This window comes from Homalodisca vitripennis, chromosome X (genome assembly GCF_021130785.1).
Source record: "Homalodisca vitripennis isolate AUS2020 chromosome X, UT_GWSS_2.1, whole genome shotgun sequence".
Classification (NCBI taxonomy): domain Eukaryota; kingdom Metazoa; phylum Arthropoda; class Insecta; order Hemiptera; family Cicadellidae; genus Homalodisca; species Homalodisca vitripennis.
Genome location: NC_060215.1, coordinates 25,648,931 through 25,667,987, shown reverse-complemented (window position 1 = coordinate 25,667,987; position 19,057 = coordinate 25,648,931). Strand labels below are relative to the sequence as shown.

The 19,057-nt window shown below is 32.6% G+C and overlaps 1 protein-coding gene across 2 annotated transcripts in view; it reads left to right on the top strand.

The window, feature by feature from the left end:
- LOC124368806 (nuclear factor 1 X-type-like) overlaps positions 1 to 19,057 on the top strand; it is a 551,559-nt gene that overhangs the window by 39,596 nt on the left and 492,906 nt on the right. The window lies entirely within an intron of this gene.

Sequence of the window (19,057 nt, the reverse complement as noted above, 5' to 3'; positions counted from 1 at the left end):
TATCAAGGTGGAAATGCTTGAAATAAAATTATCGTACATGTTACAGCGATGTGGAGTGTATTTATTGTCGCAATCAAGTAACCAACTATTAGTAAGTTAATTTATTTCCAGCCGTCCGACTTTGCTTCGAACTACAGGAGAGTAGTGTAACATCGTGTAATAATAATTATATTTTTCCCTACGAAAATGAAACGTTTTTGCCTGACAGTCACACAAAATGACTATGTTTCTTACTACAGTAGGACCTGTATGGTGAGATGAACGTATATAATTTATATGTGAACTTTTATTTGTCTATATTAGAACTCATAACGGGTGGAAATGGCTGAACTGATATTTTAAATGATAATATATTGTCTTATCAAAGTTTGCCTCTATTAACATCTTCATGCTGATTGAATACAGGATTGTTACATGCAATTGAATGGATTAATGTCGTTTATATGTATATTAACATATTGCGGTACGTAGCTGACCAGAGAGTTAATGCCAAGTAATCAAGTGAAAGCATGTTACCTTCACTGGAGGCGGAGTTAGAGCTATCTCCCCCACTCGACCTCGAGTAATGTCTTAGTGCTAACAATTTCAGGAGCAATCTATCGATCAACTGTCTTTAACTCTTATTGGCATGAATGACATGAGTGACAAAGGTCCGATTACAATGTTTTACATTGTATACAATATAATGGTCAGAAAATAGTAAAAATAAAATGAAGTGAAAAACAGCATAATATCGCCTTGACAAAATTATAGAACTCGTCTCAGGAATCCTGAATTAACACAAAATACTTAAAAGGAAAATCATAATAAGTACTCCCCATTTGAGTATAAGCATCCCAGAGCTAGATGCCCTTTTAATCCATTTTTGCAACCGGATAGTTTTATAATGGGTCCATCCCCCCCCCCACCAAATTGCATGCAACCGACTAGTCAATTCACTCACTCAACAGTATACCCATGGAATAGACAGAAAGTATTGTATGACGTAGCAATCTAATAATCATTGTACATGCTGAAATCAATTTATACCAGTAAATAAATAAAGGTTAAGCTTCTCTACATTGCAGAACAAAACAAGTATAGCAAGTGTATGTTAATACATTGTATTTAAATGTGAAGATAAACATTATGTCTCAATTATTTCATAAGTTTACTATAGACTCCTACTCAGGCTACTTTAAAAATACTTCCCTTGCGTAGATACGCAGAGGTGCAATATAGGTGCTCTGTAGTTAGGGATACGGATGTTTGGATTTCAATAATGAGAGAGGAATGCGAAATTTTTAAGTGAAGAAAACGAGTAGGTGCTCGTTTATTCCTCGTCGTTTCCAGTCGAGGGGAGCGAGCACCCGACCCACCTCCCTATTGAGTGGAAAAGGCTAGAAGTTGTTCTCCAGACGCCATTCTCGCTCCGGACTGCCCGGTTTATTATAGCAAGCCTAAAAATAATTTAACAGCTATTAGAGAAGATGGCAAGCGCGACGGGACGCGCGCGATCTCCGCATCTCCCCGCCTGCATCTTCCCGCTCACGCCGCCTAACTCCGCTTCCGTCAACGAGCTCTACTCCTCTAATTGTTCCCTTTCTCTCTTATCTTGTTATAAAACGGAATTCTAGTTATAGGAAAACATAAAAATCGTTCCACTGTAGAATCGTTAGACTTCCCTCCGTATTGACCCTCGTGTAAATGCAAAATAAATTCGTGTTTTTTAGCTAGACGAAATTGTACTTAGATTATACTAAGAGATCTTAAAAATTAGAATCTTTAGTTTTTAAACTGTTATTGTGTAAAAGTATTATTTATTTCGACGTATAGTACTGCAGTAATGCATTGCTACTACATATTTTGTATCAAAATTACGGATTTTCGTTTAGCGACATTAAAATAAAAAAAGAATTAACAACACACATGTTGATTATGAACGTATTAGACGAACTTCTGCGTGGATTCGAACATGAATGCTATCAGCTACTATTAAAACTTCACAGAGTATGAACGTGAAAAATCAAAGTTAAAACCTGAAATACTTGAAGAGGGGTGTGTAATTTTTTAATTGTTGACAAACCCAAAATTCAATTGATGCGTGCTTATTGCTCGTATTAAATCTAATATCTAAATTTGAAATTGTTATATTTGTACAATACCCCGTGTACTAAGTTCTCTAATTTTTGGGGTTCCTTCAAGATGTTACAGTCAGATATAATGTTCTAACGTATACATTGTAATTTTGCTATAAACGTTAGCTTGTTTTACAATGTTTTTCAATTTAAACGATAGAATATATTATAGCGCTTGAAAACATTGAATTTTACATGGGCTTGTACTGAATTGAAAGCATGTTCCCTTTACTGGAGGAGAAGTTAGGACTGAAGTAGGTAACCTCTCCAACTCGACCCGATCACTCTAACAACTTCAGGAACAATCAATCAATCTATCTTTTACTGAAGTTGCCATGATTTCATGTATGATAAAGGCCCGATTACAATTATAAATGTACAATAATATACAATATACATGTAATTTAATTACAAGTAAAAACCTACCTGAATTTCAGTTTTGACTCAGTACAAGTTTACATAATATATGTCCTTCAAATTGTGTACAATATTATAAAATAAAATAAAAAATAAGCCATAAGGATGGATAAAATAAGTATAAAAATACAACATTGATAGTTATACCTAGTTAATTGAGATTTAGGTTTACAATATAATATACCATTGACTTACACTCCTATAAAACTTTAAAATTCAAAGTGCATATCACTGTACTAGCAAGATTTCAAACAAACAACGGGAAATGTTATAACATGTCAAAGTTTCATATTGTAAAGTTTAATACAAATGTTGTAAATTTTAATAAGTATTCAGAATAAAATCAAAATAACCTTTGCTTTATATTTAAAAATAAAAAAATATTTGAAATATGTAAACCAAACTGTAATTGAGATAACTGAAAGTAAGCTACGATGTAGCGTTTTACAATTAAACTGTAATTGAGATAACTGAAAGTAAGCTACGATGTAGCGTTTTACAATTAAACTGTAATTGAGATAACTGAAAGTAAGCTACGATGTAGCGTTTTACAATTAAGCCATTGCTCCATCTTATAATCGACATACAGCAATTTAGTTTATTAATAATGCTACATATTCATGCTTGATAGTAAAATTATTGTATTCTATTACCCACACGACAAATTTTCTGCCATACTACACTTAAGCTCAACCTCGACCTGTGCCTGTGAGATTGCTTGTGAACGAGATTCTAGTTCATCAGGTACTTGTAATACACACTCTGGTATCCTCAGCACTAACCTTCAGCTACTCTCCACCCAAGCTCAACCTTGACCTCATGCATGTAGGCCTGATGGTTAACTGGATCCTATTTCAACAGATACTTGACATACACATTCTGGTAGCCTCGCCTTTAAATTTCAGACACAGTCCACCCAAGTCCAATACTGACCTGGTACAAGTAGGCTTGATGGTGATCTGGATTCTAGTTCATCAGATACTTTTAATGCACACTCTAGTACACCCAGCACTCAATTTCAGCCACACGATCCTAGTTGAACAGATGCTTGTAGTATTCTGGTACCCTCACCACTTTAATTTAGTCACACACCACCTAATCTTTAAGTCTTGCATGTAGGATCCTCTGTAGTTCATCAGATATATGCAATGCACACTCTAGTACCCTCAACACTCAATTTCAGCCACTATCCAACCTTGACTTCGTGCATGCAGTTGTGGTGGTGAATTGTATTCTAGTTATCAATCAGAGTGACATAATGCTATAAAAAAATTCCATTCCGTTAAGAAACAAATATTAAAAAAAAACATATAAAAACAAATTGTTAAAAAAATATACGTAATTAAAAATATCATTATTTTAAGTTGTACATGGCTAACGTGTCAACTACTGAAGCTACCTTTCAAAACACCTTTTAAACATTTTATTTGGGCGTGACTAAAAAAGTAATTGGATGTCTTAAGATATAGAGGTACACTCGTTTGGTGCAAAGATATAACAATTTTAAACTTCAGATATTGTCTGATTTATAAGTAAAGAAGGAAATTTTTCCCACACTGAGCCAAACACTGATCTTTAATACATAAGACGATACTTTTTGTAAAAATCAATGAGTGTGGTCAAGGTGCATGTTTTGTCTTGCACCGTGGTTAAAGTTCTCTGGAAATGTGTGACCCGATAACCCAAGGTAGGCCTCCAGGGAGGCGCTCCAGCTCCAGCTAATTTTAGAAATCTGAGAGTGTAATGTCAATGCTCTCTCCTGGACCGCCTGGTTCCTGAGTGCTGCTGTTGATTGAGCGTTTCGCCGCCCTAATATAGTGGCGCCCCTGTCCTTGCCTCTTCCACTTAGTTGTGTGCTACCTCGAGCCATCTGTTGTTACCGGTAAAAAACTCCCATTACTAGCAAGTTACCCAGCAGCTCGGCTTTTGTCACTTTGGTATAAGGACCAGTCAGGAGTTGAACCGGAACAAGAAATTTATACTCCTTTCTCCGTGATTTACGATGTTTTGTTATAATAAATAAATCGACCCACTGATAAGCAATATGTTTTAGATTGTAGACAATATGGTTGTGTAGACAACAGTCTTGGACGGCTTGGACATTTCTGGAGCCGGCTAGAGCAGGTGTTAAGGGATGCTCGTCTTTTAGCTAACTCAGGTTGTTTGTGGCTGACTTGCTTTTCTGCAGAGATCATGGAGGTTACAATGTAACTGTAGAAAATATTTTATTGTCAGTGCCGCCGAGACTTATCGTTTGGAAGATTTTACATAGAGCTGTGTTCATTTGCCCCTACTTCAAGAAGTGTGATCTAGTAATCGATTTTTTCCATAACAGGTGTGGTTAATTTTAACGGATCGTGAAAATAGGTTGTGATTATTTAAACTGTTCAACTGATTCAAACATTCAGCTTTTAAGACTTTACTTTCAAAATCTGTGGAGTGAGCTGTCCTCAGAGCTGTTTTTGAATTGATCCTCAGAGAGTTCTGCTGGTCGTGTTTCGTTGGACAGGGCAAAGATAGAACGGGTCGAATGAATGATTAGATGCTGTTTTAAAATATAAACATAAGAATAACCATATGTCTGGGCTAATTATCTTTAAAAAATCAGATGCAAAGCCGAAACTGCCAATAATACGCAACCACTTGTAAAGTTGACTAAAAGGATTGGAGCATTATTGTGATGAGACGAAGCTTAAATAATCTACGATCAATATGGCCAACAACAGTGTATCAATACCATAAATATTTTTTATGACAAACTGCCAGCTTTTCGATAATTTGACGCTATCTTCTTAGTTAAAATGGTTTTCTCTGACTGATAGTGTACGTAGGGTTTTTATAGGTTTAGTTTTTTTAACGTGGCTCTTAATTTTATTTGGAATTGGTCTCAGTTTATACACAAAAACCATAAAGACTTTTTATTATTTTAGTAAAATGAGATGTAATAATGAATGATAAGCAAATCTTTACAGTGCTTATCACCGTTAGTCCGATGCGTCGCATTCGGTTTTCGCAGATACAAAAATTAACAGAGATATAACATTATATGAATTGTTAATGATGCATTTCGTTAAAAGGACGTTACAATTAAAATTTATTACTTCACGACAAACATTAAAACATAATATATCGCCGGTTTATTACTTTATTCATATGTCAACATAAGTTTTGGGAGTTAGGAATGATTCAGAAGCTTAAATTTCAATAAATTTTTGATTCATGTTAACAGATTAAGGGGAGCAGACCTCCCTATCTCCGCCCATGTTAGCTTAGGTACACTTATCTGTGGAACCACTGCAGATAGAGATTTGAAATTTTTAGCACTTATTTATATACTCATTAGTTACAGTATGATTCCCAACCTGTTCTCTTTTTTCCAGTGGGAATCATACTTTTGTCATTAAAAAGGAAATTATAATTGTTTTAAGAAACATTAAAAAATCATACACAAAGGTCAGAAAACAAAAAGAAGTATTTTTAAAATCCAACTGGAGTAATTGTACATAACCATTGCCTACACATGTGTTTAAAATTTCAAGGTACTAGCTCAAGTAGTTTTTGAGAAAAGTGTACCTATATTTAAAAAAAATATGTTTTTCAGAAAACATGAAATAAAAAAAATTGCTTAGGTTAGATTAATAATATTACAAGTGACTATTTTAATAATGCCGAGTGGCATAAGAGGGATTGTCTGAATCTTCATCTTCTTTAAATTGATCCTCATCCAAATATAATTCATACGCATCTTTTCCATAAATATAGTTTTAACGATATGTTTAAATAATAGATAGTATTTTTATACGGGTTTATTAGGTCTTCTTAAGGGTTTTTGGAGGAATTAAAAGGTTAAAATATAATCATACAACTATCGAACACTTTTTTAAAGTCACAATTTATCATACGAACAGTAAATCATTTCAAGGCTGCAATAACAGCTTTACTCTTTATTTAATTTAATGGGTAGTTTTTAAGGGTTGAGACTTTTTAAAGAGTGATACTTTTTTGATAAATGATATGAGGTACAATATGTATTGTGATTGCTCCAAAAGTTCATTTTAAGCTACTAAAGACCTTTTTCCCCTACCTTTTCTGACATAAAGGGGTAGTTTTTAAGAATGTTAAGGGTAGGAAAGTAGTTTAATTTCATACATTAAATTAAAAAACTCGAAAGGGACTAAAGTCCCTTTAATAAATTTAGATATATCTAATATATTTGAACATTAATTAATTCTTTAAAATTCGTAAATCTGGAATTTTCAAATTTTTCATACAGGGGTAGTTTTTACCCACAAATTGAAAAAAGCACATCTAGACCATATCAGTTTTGAAGTTAAGGGTCAGATGAGGTGGTATGCAAATTTTCAAGTAATTCCATGTTATCCGAAAAATTTAGAGCTTTCACCTTTAGTGACTGTACTAAAAGAAATTAAGCCAATGCTGGTGAGAAATGACATTTAATCTGTCACTTAAGTAATACGAGATATCAAGGAAGGAAAAAAGTCAATAGTGTTAATACACACGATTGTTCTTGTCTATAAACGATTAACATACAATAAATTTACCCGTAAGTAAGAAAATAAAATGGCCAAGACCTCTAACCTTGATAACGCTAGACTTGCGATCTGTTATCTACACTGAGTTATCTTTCTTGTAAGTAAACTGTATAAGCCGCTCTCCACACGCGCCTTTACTGGGTCATGAAATTTAGTTTTAGATGTGTTTTTATATTTATGAAACTACATGTTTCTATATGTGTCGTAACTTCATGCCATATTAACATAACCCCTTTTTGGGATTTGTTATAAGTTGTTTTTTTTTTATTACATCCAAACTATGCATCGTGTTTTCTAGTTTTCATTCCTCAACTTAAATTTGATTTTATTATGTATGTATGTTTGAAAAGAAAGTCCCTTAGGATAACAATTTCCACGGGTGGTATGGGAATCTTCAAACAATTAATACCGGCTGTCCCGCGAAGAGGTTTAAACGTTTAATTTTATATTACTTGCTCATTTATGCACCGAACATTTTCAAACTCTACACAATTTATTATAGGGTTTAAAAGTATTCTGTGAAAATTTAAGCTCTCTAGCAATTGTTGAAACAAAATGGTGGCATTTTGAAAAACTATACTTTAAAAACAGTAAAAAACAACTGTATTTGTGGTTTTGTAAAATTATTTTTTGTCATATTCAAGAGAAATAAAGCATTTAAATCAGAAATTAGAACATACCCTATTAAAACCCCTACAATTACAGTCCACAACTGTTCGAACTGTAATCCATCCACAGCGACACACTGATAACAGCGCTTAACAAATGAATCGTAAGCTCTTACAAAGTAGTTCTGCGGTATCCGGAGAAGTTCCTCTTCAAGATGTACTTTTTATAACACTTTCAGTTTCTAAGAAAAGATTTTTCCACTTAGTTATTGTTGGATGGCTAGGTGATTCAACTCCTGGGTAGGCAACCTGAAATTGTCTAATTGCTTCTGTAATGTTGCCAAAAGCAATAGCCCACGCACAACACTTCACTTTTTGTTCAACATTAAAAGCCATTTCTCGAACTTCAATATCAGTAAAACTGTAATGGTTGCTGTTTGTTGTTATGTTTTTATAGCACAAGCAATATTCTTCAATCAGACAGCTGTTTTTAACAATGAGCGTTATTAAACAGCTGTTCTTTAAAACTGCAACGCAGTAATCAAATCAGGTAATTCAAGAAATGGTAAAATGTTCAATATGTCACCATTTTGTTTCTACAATTTTTAGGGAGCTTTAATTTTCACAGAATATATCTTTAAAGCCTACTTTAATAATTGTGTAGAGTTTGAAAATGTTCGGTTGCATAAATGGGCAAGTAATATAAAATCAAACGGTTAAACCTCTTCGTGGGAGCCCCGGTATATTGGTTACTTTCGTTTAAGGGCTCTCTTAAAATCTCCTTAAGAGTACCCCTGAAGAAATCGGTTCTCTCGGAAAAGTACTTAAAAGTTTAAATCTATCTGATTTTCACAGGACACAGCAAAACAATTTTCATACCATACATATTTATTCTCTAGGTGTGTCTCAGTGTGTTGAATCATGTATTTGATAGAATGTAGGATTACACAAAATTATTTGTTGTTATCTTTTGACATTTATTTCACCAATTGTGTACAAGTTGTATTAAGGAATTTTGGTGGTCACCACACAACAACCCACCAAGCTTTTTATATGGGTATGTGCAGGAACTCTTGTAGTATATGAAAACGTATAAACTAGCCACCAGCCTTGCCCGAAATCGATTTATTATGTTTTATTTCATAATTAGTATATCTTACAATTATGTGTTCATTTATTAAGCTCAAATCAAGAATTAAAAAAAAAAAAACATAGTACATTGTGTTGTCTATGGTTAAAACGTAACAGATTATACTTTTTTGTATGTTCATAATAAAACAAAGCTTACTTATATACTAAATCCTTTAGTATATATGGCTGAAAAATAAAAAAAACTTTTTAAATAATCTATTCACATTTTTAATCGTAAAACTTACACCGGGTTTTTTAAAGGCCCTTCCCCAATTTACTTTCTTATGAATAGAGATGGAGTGATGGGGGATGTTTATATGACCGACTGAGGAGTTTTTCATGTATGCCAATTGACTCCCTCCCCCCAAATTGGGGTTTTTTTGAGGATCAGTCAATGTGTTTAAATAGGAACCTTTAGTATGAGACACAGTAACTGGACTGAATGTGTCTCACATACTAACTGGTAACTAATAAGAGATAACAGGGCAAAACCAGCTATTGGTATTCCCAGGACTTCCTAATGGGCTTCGGTCAGAAAAAACAAAACCTAATAAATGCTATGTTAACAATTGTTTTTAATGTTTGTTGAATCTTGTAATAACTTGTTTTATGATTTCATGTCGTAAGTTCTCAAAATAACTAGTGAGTGAATGTTTTACCTGCCTTACAGTATCTTAAAATGTTATGTCGGTGTTCTATAGAATGACATAACATTTGATAGAGTAACGCTATAGACCTCTAGTTCGCGCTATTCGTCTTATTTGTATAATATATTTAAAATTAGATGTCACTTGCTAGGGGTTCCTATTTTAAAATATTGACTTACCCCCAAAACAACCCATTTGTAGGGTTCAAACATTTTTATACATAAAAAACTCCTCAGTTGGTCATATAAACATCCCCAAAGTAAATCAACATCTATATTCATAAGAAAGTTAAATAGGGGGGGGGCTTTTAAGACACTCAATGCGATGTATACTACAAATATCGAACAACTTTTAAAATTCGGAAACAACTTTATTGACGTTTTACAATTACAATTCTTATTGAAGTAAATATGTTCCTTGGTGGGGTATAGAATTATATAATCCGTTATTATTAACAGCTTCCTGTTACAGTGTTAGCACTAAAATAGTTAACCGTTAGACGTTGTAACTCAATTAAAATATCGGTCGTATGGTATGAAGCATACAGAATCATCGTTTTGAAAAATCCCGCGAATAGTTTAATTACCTTGAAATTGAAATGAAATTAATTCTTTAAAACAAATTGATTATGTTACAGCTAATATTAAAGAAAATTTTCAAAAGGCTTTGTTGCTACTGCTAAGCAAAAGCCGTAATGAGAAAATGAGAGAGACACGAAGCAACGAAGACTTCGCGTGGTAATAAAGCGACATGAAAAATATGTTGTCAGTCTGATGTTAGTAATAAAACTCCTAATTGGCAAGCACAGAAAACAACCTGTTAGCACACTGCAAGGACAATATTCAAAATTTGTATCAAGGCCTATAAAGGATCTATGTCGTACGGTTGAATGTGATGAAGAACAGATTAGTAATTTCGGTTTTCAGATAGAAATGCAAACAGATGCAGACAAAAAATTTAAAAAAGCACAACAAAGCAAGTTTTAATTTTTTCAGGTAGTTTTCATAGATAACCGAATACTTTTACCTATTTACAAAGAAGTATCAGCTTCTAACGATGTACCTGTCGTTTATGACTAATTAATTGATATCTAAAACGTATGTAAAATGCCTATATTGCCTTTACCGTATCTTTAGTAAAATTCCTTATAAAAACATAAGATTGGTGTCATATTTTATTACTATTTTCATGTCGTTTTGTTACAAAAAGAGAGATTTTTTTATAGCTTGGCATGGATCTGATTTTTAAACACATATGATCAACTGGTTGATGGACAAAATTTTTGTCTGGCAAACATGTTAAAAAAATCAAACATGATGTGAAGTTTTATCCCTATATTTATGTACCCGTTGTTTTGTTTTTTTTTGTTTTTTTTTTGTTTTTTTGTTTTTTTTGTATTCTATTTATTTGGATTACATCTATTAGACGTTTTAAATTTTCCACTCTTCACAGTCCCTTAGACTTATTTTGAATTTCTATGAGATATTTTTAATCACTTATTTCAGAAGCGTGCATAACGAAAAGAATATATTTATACATTTGGTATTCTTTGACCTTACGTCCCATAATTTATAATGTTTTCGATCCATATTGGGTTTATCGACATTTCTAAATTTTATCCAGAAACCTTTGACTTTAAAGCTCTTGAGACACATACAGTGCCAGACTTTTCTGAAGATTTTGACGAATTTACATAACAATTATTAGAGTATACATCTCATATCTCATACTTCCTGTACCACTTTTCCATTTGTTAATAATTTGTTCCAGCTGTGTATGCCCGTAAGTACTTTTATTTGCAAAACACATATGTTTATTATTTTTACTAGGTTTGCACATTTTAGGGTATTCTCACTTTGTTTAAATTTCCTTGTTTCATGCACATTGACGTTTCTCAATTGCCCCTGTATAAGGGTTTTTTTATTTAAAGTTTCGTGTTTTGTTCACCAATTTTAATATTTGGTTGGAGTAAATCTTTATAAATACTATTTTACTGCTTTAAAAATTGTTTTGCCAAAATCAAAATTATTGAACTCTTTATTAATTACCTACTGAAATGTGTTATGGACAAGCAACGCTTGTCATTCTTGATTTATTTAATTCTTGTTTACTAAAGTTGTTGGTATTTTAAATTTGCGGTCGGAAACTCATGTTCGACTAAGTATTGGGCGATTTGTAAGTGGTGTAATGTCGTGTAAAACTTAAGATAATATTATTAAGTTCGCATTAACATAAAGCAAACTAATAAAATGTGTCTCCAATATTTTCTTAAAATAACTACCATTAAATATGACCTGTCCTTGATTTAACATTTGGTATCTTTAGAGTAGGTAAGGCAAACATTTCAGACGCAATACAAACAATACGCAATGAAATAAATAACCCAGTACTCATGGTACGGTGTTATATTGGAAATTAAATTAAAATTCTGGCTGAAGGAACCATGCTGGTTCCTCGGGGACCGTGGAAATTGAAATTTCGCTTTTCCAATTAGCTGATACAATTAGCTGACACAATTAGCTGACACAGTTAGAGCAATACGTAAGTGGTTCGTAAATCATTGTTGTACAGTTGATTATTGGTTTTACAAAGTTAACCGTATGATATGACGTAAGTAAAGACAACAAAAACATGTTTTTGAATTCTTAACCACTTCACAAGGACTTCAATAAGATTAAACTAAGCTTTTGGAGTGACTTTGAGTTATTTAAAGTATTTATATGAGTTATATCTAGAGAAGGTTACGTTTCAAAGTATTATTTATGAGTAAAGGCGTTGTCTTTTTTAATGATTATAATGTAATAAAATGATACAATACAATATACGTAAGGAAATTAAAATACTTATAGTTAAACAAATATGTCACTCCCTCCAGTCATCCTACATAGTCTGATTATAAAATACCCCCAGATACTATCTTAAATTATTATAGTTCTTCATGGATTGAGAAATTGTTTTCTATTTATCTTGCCTGCAGGAAAGATATTCAGGGAGTGACGTGTTTGATTTATTTATACAATATTTGTAATTTAAATAAGAAAAATAAATTAAAAACACGTCAGATTATATTTAATTTAAATAATATATTTTTTCTTAAGTCATTAAAGAATAAAACATTAACTAACCTGAAGGTTAGCACTAATGTACATAAGTGCCTGATTTTCCCTACTCTAAATGGCTGCAATTTCACATGAAATGACAACAAAAGTTTTCTACTTTTTCTCTATGTAGGAAACTTATACTGTACTTATATTGCTTCGAATTTGACAGAAATTTACTAACTGAAACCAATTTAATCATCTTAAACTGTAGTTCCGTTATCTTTCTAATATTCACATATTGTATAAAGCATTTAGACCTAAACTTTTATAGTACTGTTTCATCGCCTAAACTACGTCTCATTATTCATTCACGTTTGTGAACTGTAACCCACCGCACGATTTGAATATTTATGCGTGGAACAAGCAGCTTAATGGTACAATAGTTCAAAAAACAAATACTTAATTCTAAAAATATGGAAATACCTTTATTTTAGGTTTCTACGTCATTTTATAGAAATATATTTATTTATATACACTGTTTCCTAATTCTGTTGACTTGCTTAGAAAAATCGTTCACTGCTCAATAAGGATATAATTTAACAATATACTCGTAAGTATGGGTGTTCTCCTTACCGTTCAACCGTTTATATGTACTTTTATATTTAGAAATTAATCCTATAAAATATTTAGTATGTGATTAACGTCTCACTAAAATTTCAAAACAAATGCCAGCATAGGTTTCAAAACAGTAGTTAATACAATACTTTACTCACAAATTATATGAAAACCGACGTGAATCCGAAAAAAATATAGAGACAAAACTAGCCATCTAATGGCATAAAAACGGTAAACTTTGTGTTCTTAAGATTAGATGACTAATAACTAAAAACAACAGTTTTTATAGTTTCTATAATACATAATATTCAAGGCATAATATATAATACATAATACATAATAATAATATAATAATAATACATACATACATAATACATAATAATACATACATAATAATAATATAATAATACATAATAATAATACATAATATTTGAATACATAATATTCAAGGCATTTCAAAATTGGATATTCTTTATTCTTAGTTACATTTCATCCGACTGCAATCAATAAGGTAACACATTTTAGATTATTTTTCGTTATTTGTTTGTGTTTTTTGGTAATTTTAACTAATCTTTGTCAATGTTTATTTGTTTCATAAAAATAGATACCAATACGACAACAATTCTTTGCAAAATTACAGTAATGTAAACAAGTTATTTATGACTTTTGAGTTTTAGATTTAAAAAATATTCATAGATGGAATAGTGGTGTAGAAAAAAAGCTGGTGTCGAATCTCACAAAAAGCACCTAAAATCTATCTACAGTGACAGTTACAATAAATCATCAAAAACAAATTCTGTTATTTGTATTTTTTTTTAAATTTACTTAATTTTGCCTCTTTGGGTCATATTTTTCAGGATTAAAATTTGTTGTTTTATATCAGGGTTTTTCAAAATTTACATTTCGATTATGAAATGTCTACAGTTTTTCAAACATATATAAACACGCAACCAAATGTATTGTTATGTTACTCGTTAATATGAATATTATCTAAATCAAATTAAAATTATTCTGTAACCTCAACTATTTATGAAATATGAGAGTAAGTTAAAATAATCTGCAGAGATGGACACATTCATAAATAGCCGTCGAAGGAAGACTCAATACCCATATAAATACGAACTATGAACTCTAAGTACCCTTATATTAAATGCAATAAAACCTATTTATTATGCAATAATATTATTATTTCTGTTTGTTAAATGTTCCCCCATTCTGATATTTAGTTGATCAGTAGATTGAAATGCATACGAATTCACCAAGAAGTTTTACAATAGTTAAATTAAGCCATAAGTATAGAGAAGTACGGCAGCCTGATTCATGGATGGTTAGTAAATACTGGAATATTTCCTATGCCTGCCCTAACCAAAGGCATTACACAGGGTGTTCTTAAAGTCTTCCCATTACTATTTTTTTTGGGGTTATTAACAGTGAAACTATTTTATAGGTCAAAAGGAGCTGTTTCTAGGTCAGTACTGTCTACTGCCTTCCGAAGGGTGCTGCCGTGCAAAAATAAAAAAAGTGTGAAACATTTTTTTAAATAAGAATTTTAGCGTAAACAGTAAATATCTATCTTTTTTGTTAATAACACATAATAATCTTCGGGGCATATATTGTTTACACTATTTCGTTTGGTATATCAACTATTGAAATCGGCCTTGTAAAGTACGTAGAACGTACTTATCGTATTAAACACAAGATAGTCCTCTCCTGTCCGGTACTGAATTTAATCAAGAAATTGTTATCTGAATATAATATTCAACGTCGTACCAGCGAAAACGTATGGAAAACACCACCTCGAGTTTTTTTTTTCATCGCACACAATTGAAAACGAATCAAGTACACCAAACTAATTTATGAATGAGAAATGAATTTGAATACTCTTATGCCATAGATTTACATAACTTCATACTTAGCATGAAGTGAATTAAAAGTTTTAAATTTTAACGCTACAAAACATTGAAACTAAACACTTGGAGAAGTATTGATTACGGATCTTTGTAGTGTAGTGTATAAACTAAACTATGAAATTTGCACGGTTAAAAAATCCGTGTCCCATTTACAAATCGTAACCTCATCTACCTTTATTAGAATTGTACTAGTTTACATTATATTCATTACTTTGACGGTTTATATACTTTTGTATAAGAATCCCGTTTACTTCTTTCGTACGTCAGTAGAAGTCTCGGAGATTCATGAGACACAGTTGTTAATCGAGTAAGTTAAAGTGTATGCACATTTTAAAATAGTTTTTATCTATTAATCTATATATTGCTATCTATATTAATTTGCTTTGTAAAAACATAGCAATCGGTTTTTGTCGTTTTTATTGTAATAATTATCAATGTAATTGAACAGCTGTTCTTTCTACTAGCATATTTCCCTATGGTTTCTTTTTCAATTTTGAGTCCTTTGTTCTATAAAACTGTAGTCTAAGTTTAAATATTAGTTTCTTAAGAGTCTACAAGGAGTCAGTATATAAATATAATATCCTAATAGTAAAACGAGACCTGCTGTTAATAGTAGTGATGAATATACTATGAGACAAAGCATTACACTTATATGTCGCTAACGGTCATTTGATGAATTTAATTGGTTGATATCAAGAATGAAGACCAAATTAGTGGATATGGACAAGTTGCAGGTGAAAAGTGGAATTCCTGAGATCCAGGAAATGAAGCCTGAAGAGACAAACGACATGAATATTCCTCGGATATCGTAACAAAGAATGCAAATAGAGCCAGTGCCGAGATTGAGTAGCTCTAAAATAGTGCGAAACTCACTTTACTTTAAGTATTAATAAGTCTTTCTAAGAAAAGAGGCTCATTTCAGAACTGACACGGCATTAATGTGAACTGCGGGTGACCTGGCGTTAAGGAGTGGACTGTGGTGAGTTTGTTTTTAAACGGCTAGAAATATATTGTGAACTTTATGTCAAAAGCACGTTTTGCAAATAACTTAAAAGTCACTTAATTTCTGGGCGTTATGATGTTATTAACTTTGGAACTTCTCATTTGCGTAAGTCGAGATAGTAGTAAGGGTCGGTGTTTAAATGTCGAAAGTTGTGTTGCTAAGTCACCTACAACATCTTTTCCATACTTTGGATACTCAAAGTTTTTGCCAGTTTGAATGCGGGACAACTTCATTTTCCACGGCGTGGATGTGGGCCGGTTTTGTATTCACCAATTGTTGTGTGCACCTCTTACTTGGAGCTCGTGACGACGATGAATATGATCATCGCAAGATCATAATATGTGGTAGGACCATCATTGGAGGTTAAGGTATATGGGCCTAGAACCCTGGGGTCGGAGTGATTGTATCTCTTCTCTAACAGGTTCTATTCCAAATTCATCCTAATCTGATCGCCCTCATGTTGATACGATTAATTTAGAATTTGAAAACCCTAAGTACCAAAAAGGTTTTACTATTATAACTGGGAATTCACTGGCGAAAAACATTTCTGGACGAAGGGTATTCGTGTCCCGTAAAGTCCTAATCGGGCAAAGGAAGACCCTCGATTAGGTGCACTAAGATGGTGAGTGAGATGGGCGAAAAAGGGAGAAAGGTGTTAGATATTTTTAAGTTGGCATCTTATTAAGAACGTTCCTGGAGCATTCTTGGTTTTCTGGTCATTATCGAGCACTTTTTGAGGCATCAATCCAAATCCTGGCTGTGCCTGTTGGTCTGATAAGTGTCTACAGATATATTCTCTCCTTCATGTCCGTCGGTCGACTACAGTCTGTTTAGTTGATTGCCATTTACAAAGATCCTCGCTCTGCTCGGTTGTATTAAAACTGTATCGATGTCAGTCGGTAGTAAAACCTATAGTAAAAGATAATCGTTTAGTAAAAGTGGTATGAAATAATGGACTAATCGTGATTTTAACCAGTTCAAGCTGTTTTGTGTTAACTAGGATACGCTGCATTTGGGTCCATTTTAGGGCCATCCATAACACCTGTCCCAGGTGGTTCACCCGTTGCCACGATTGGATTTGGATCGGATTTTATCCATGGTCCGATTGATCGTGACGAGGTCGCCGCTAAATTCTCTTTCTGGCTTTACATTTTCTTCACTTCGGATAATTACCCATAAACAATTGAATGTGGCTCCAGTATATGACAGCCCTTTTATTCAGCCTCGTTTTGTCTTTGGCTTCCGTGGAAATATTTTGGTTAATAGAAAGACTTTCAGTCCAAAAATCTCCAATTTTGTTCAGCTAGCGAACCTTTAGTAAGAAAACACAATAAGTAGGCACAGCCTTAATTTCTCGAAAGTTTTTGGTATTATTTTAGTTTTCAATATATAAAAATAAAGATGGTAGTCGTTAGCTTATTTTACCCTGTATCTATACACAAACTGGTGCAGTATATACGGGGAGGAAAATAATCCAGTTTTGAAAAAAACAGCGACATATATTGTAGATCGATAGACTATCTGTGATTTTATTATGTATAAATGTTATGTATATAAAATTTACGATGAACAGAAAGAAATATTTTTACTAAACTTTCAAAACTACTAAACTGTAATCGTTACTATTGTGTATTGTGCATAGAGAAGATGAAACTTTTCTTTTACGCGTTGAATGAGATGTGTAAAAATAACGCTCCCCTCTCAAATCCAATTTGGTTAAGTTAAAAATGGAAATATAATTAGAAACTGACCTTAGGTTCCATATCGAACCTACTCTAGAACTTTTGTTGTTTTGGTCATTATTACTAATTTAAGAGTGGATTAAATAATTTCCACTCTGTGCGCGACGTGATTCTAAAACATTCCACCAAACTTCGAAAAATAGTAAACATATTAATGTAAACACAGACATTTTACAAATAAATATAAAATGCAAAGATTTCTATCTATCTGTCTACTTTTGTATTACATTATACGAGTTAAAAGTTTAGTATGTGTTATTTTTGAAGACTTGAACATACGCTGCACTATTATAAGTCTCAATTCAATAATGACCATTGTTGAATTAATATGTTCTTCTTTTGGCCAAGTCCAAAATAATCGAGTCATATCAGTCAATATCTAAAAGATAGAAGGCCAAGTTTGCAGTTTAAAGCGTCTGATACCTTATCACCTTTTATTAAGACTTTGGAGAACAGTGGGGAATCATTTGTGTGCAAGCTGTGGAACTGGAAAGAAGAAACTGTTGTGCAATGACATTGTATGATTGTGAAAACAGTTAATGTAAGACGCAATCCCTTGATTGGTTTTCAGTGACTTCTGGGATATATTGGTTGGTTTCGAGAGTTTTTGCTCTCAGATGAAGAACGTAGTTGGAAGACCACCGACTGTTGTTACTGAAGAAAATATTACTGCTAATATAGTAATATCCACGATCTAACTATACGCTGCCTTAGGGATTAGTTTCTCAAATATCTCCATTATCATTCATTAACACTTCGATGTGTGTAACATTTCTTGTCACTGTTACAAAATTGTCTGTTACAAGTATATGTTTTAATTTTCTAAGCTTTCTCAGTGACCCTCGTAGAGCCCTTTTAGGAGGGATAGTCACTTTCCTAAAGTTCACTTTTCAGGTTGCAAGAAGAGAAGGGTTTCTGTATTTCAGACTCTGTCAGTCAATGAGGTGCTCCATCACGTTTAAACTTATCAAAACCTTAAACTCTTGAGGAAGCGTTTACCCTCGAAAAGATCATAATTTGCTAAAACAAAACCAGTGGATCCATTTATCCCTTTATCCCATTATCTCGACGTTTGTGGTTAGTAATGTGCCGCTTCCGGGCATCCACTGGGTTACCCAGATGTGACACTTCGTGTTTCGTTGTACCCAATATAAGTTTTACAAGCAGATACAGATCTGCCAGATTTTAAGACGACCCCCTGGTAAAACAAACAGAATCATAAACATTTCTTAAATTTGTAGAGGACTGATTTTATATAAAAAAACTGAGTAAA